At 48.0% G+C, this 2,391-nt stretch overlaps 1 long non-coding RNA gene across 1 annotated transcript; it reads right to left on the reverse strand.

Moving 5' to 3' along the window:
• Nucleotides 1-1,074: 1,074 nt before the first annotated feature.
• Nucleotides 1,075-2,048, reverse strand: LOC135173976 (uncharacterized). Its single transcript, XR_010301621.1, has 3 exons — nucleotides 1,958-2,048; nucleotides 1,760-1,871; nucleotides 1,075-1,531 (listed from the first exon to the last, which is right to left on the reverse strand). It is a non-coding gene; the product is annotated as an uncharacterized LOC135173976 (long non-coding RNA).
• Between the last annotated feature and the right edge of the window lie 343 nt (nucleotides 2,049-2,391).

Below are 2,391 nucleotides of genomic sequence, written 5' to 3' on the forward strand. Positions count from 1 at the left end.
AATGCCTTTCTGCAGGCATTAGCACAGAAGTGGTAAATGCAGACAGAGAAGAAGTGTACCAACGGGCTACTGGTCCTTTCCACCAGCTTGTTTGGTAGACATGGCCTTATGTCTTTTGTCTGCAGGCTCTGCAGCTCCTTGAAAGCTGTGAATCTTGGGCTTTGTGGCACCAGTAGAGTGGAGCTGCAGTGTTTTGCTGGAAGAGTCTGAGCAGCAGCACCTCTTGGAGACATGCAGTATCATTCTTGAGTGCAGCATGAGTTCGATGAATATCAAAGGTCTTAGCATCAACTGGGGATGATTGGATCCCGGACAGTTAAAATTATTTAAGGAAAAAAACTAACATCAATTGCATCATTTAGGTTTTTAGGGCTACAAAGCCCTGAAAGAAAGGAAGAGCTACTGAGTGTAGCCAAACAGTGTATTTCTTCTGACTGAGCCCATGAAACTGATATATCAGACAGGATTCCTGCTCCTCTTGTTAATCTCAGCAGGAGTACTGCCACATCACTGGGAGATGCTGACTGCCAACAGAAGGCTCAGCAGCTCCAGCTTTTAATTGTGAATGGTACCTCCAGACCCCATCATTCACACTTGGCAAAAGCTAGCCAGTTTTACAGCCTTCTGCTGTTTTGACCAATGCTGCTGTGTCTGTTGTTAAGCTAGCTTTTATGTGCTGCTGGAGGCTTCTCCTGCACAAGCTTTTCGGTGCCTTTAGACCCACTGGGGCAGCAGCAATGAACTGCATGTGTATTCACCTCACAACAGATTCATTTTCATCTCCCCGACTTGTCATCCAGGTCACATTACCCAATAAGAAGTCACATTTTTACCTCTCCTTCCTGGACCATGCTTGTGAGAGGTCCCTTAGGAGAGTCTCAGCTGTAAAGAACAGCTCAGTTGAAAGAGTTCGGTTGGGTGTGAATCAAATGGATTGTACAGAGATAGAGTTCCCAGGAAAAGCAAGCTACTACCTTCTCTCTTACTATCACTTTCTGTGGGAGTACTTCACAGCCAGATTCCCCCTTTAGACCAATGTTCTTGTCATCAGCGTCCCCTCTGTCCTGCCTCTTCTTCTTTTCTAGAACTACAAGTGAACAACAACTGGAACAACTCAAACTGGAACAATTCCTACTAGAGCCTTAGCACCTACAACTGGAACAACAACTTCAACTCAACAACAACTTCAACTCAAACAACGGTAAGACTGGAACTGCAATAACAACTCTAACTCTCACGTAGCAACTACAACTCTAACTGCTATACTATGCTAACTATACTATGCTAACTATACTAAATTATGCTAACTATACTGTACTACACTATATGATGCTTACTATACTACACTAACTATACTGTAATATATTATGCTAGCTGTACTATACTATACTAACTATAATGATCTCTAACAACTCTCAGTGTGAAGCTAAACAGAAACAAAACTTTTCTCCTCCGAAGAATGTCCCCTGTGCCCATCAGGTGTTCCAGAATTGAGCCCAGCAGGTGACATTTCTTCAGGAGTCTCTTCAAGCTGCCTTGGGAAAGGTGGGGAGAGAAAAAAAGGACAGCAATTAGGAACAAGGCAGAGGGGAGGACAAGCAGCTTGTGCCTGGATGGGAAATACAGTTCCCAACCATAGTGCTCCTCTGTGGAATTCCTTTCAGCTGGCAATTAGGAATTGCTCCTGTCAGACTGACAGTTCAGACTGTGGATGTTGAGGCAGCCTTTGGAGGGGGTCTGCCACTGCTTGTTTTCTCACCTTGGGATCCGCCTTTTGCCTTTCAATGTCTGCCTGGCTGTCCCTCTCCTCCTCGCAGCTCTGCTTTCTCCTGATGGTGTCTTGCTGCAGGTCCTGAGGAGCTTCCCGTGCCCTTCCCATCCAAAAGCATTGTTAGTCAGGGTAAGCCACCAGCAGCTTGGAGCACTTCTGCTCCTGAGCAAAGCTAGCTCACTTTACCTGCTGTACTCAGAGGAGCTCTCTGGCTCTTGCCCTTCAGCAGCCCCTGGAAGCGCCTGCAATGGAAATGTGCAAGTCAACAGGTGGCAGGGAGCGAGCTGCCCACTTGCCACTTGCTAGCTCACAGCTGAAAGGCAGAAGCCTCAGATGGCTTCGCTCAGCTCAGCTGGGCCACTTCTTCCTAATGCTTGTGGTGGACCTCACATACCTCTGCACCCTCTTCTCCCAGCACCGCTGCAGGCAGCTCCTCAGGCTGTGCACCTACAAGGCTGGGAAGCTCCTCAGGCTGTGCATCTTCAAGGCCGGGAAGCTCCTCAGGCTGTGCATCTTCAAGGCCAGGAAGCTGCTCAGGCTCTACAGCCTCATGGCCAGGAAGCTGCTCAGGCTCTACAGCCTCATGGCCAGCAAGCTGCTCAGGCTGTACACCCTGAAGG

The sequence above is a fragment of the Pogoniulus pusillus genome, chromosome 3, assembly GCF_015220805.1.
Source record: "Pogoniulus pusillus isolate bPogPus1 chromosome 3, bPogPus1.pri, whole genome shotgun sequence".
NCBI lineage: Eukaryota > Metazoa > Chordata > Aves > Piciformes > Lybiidae > Pogoniulus > Pogoniulus pusillus.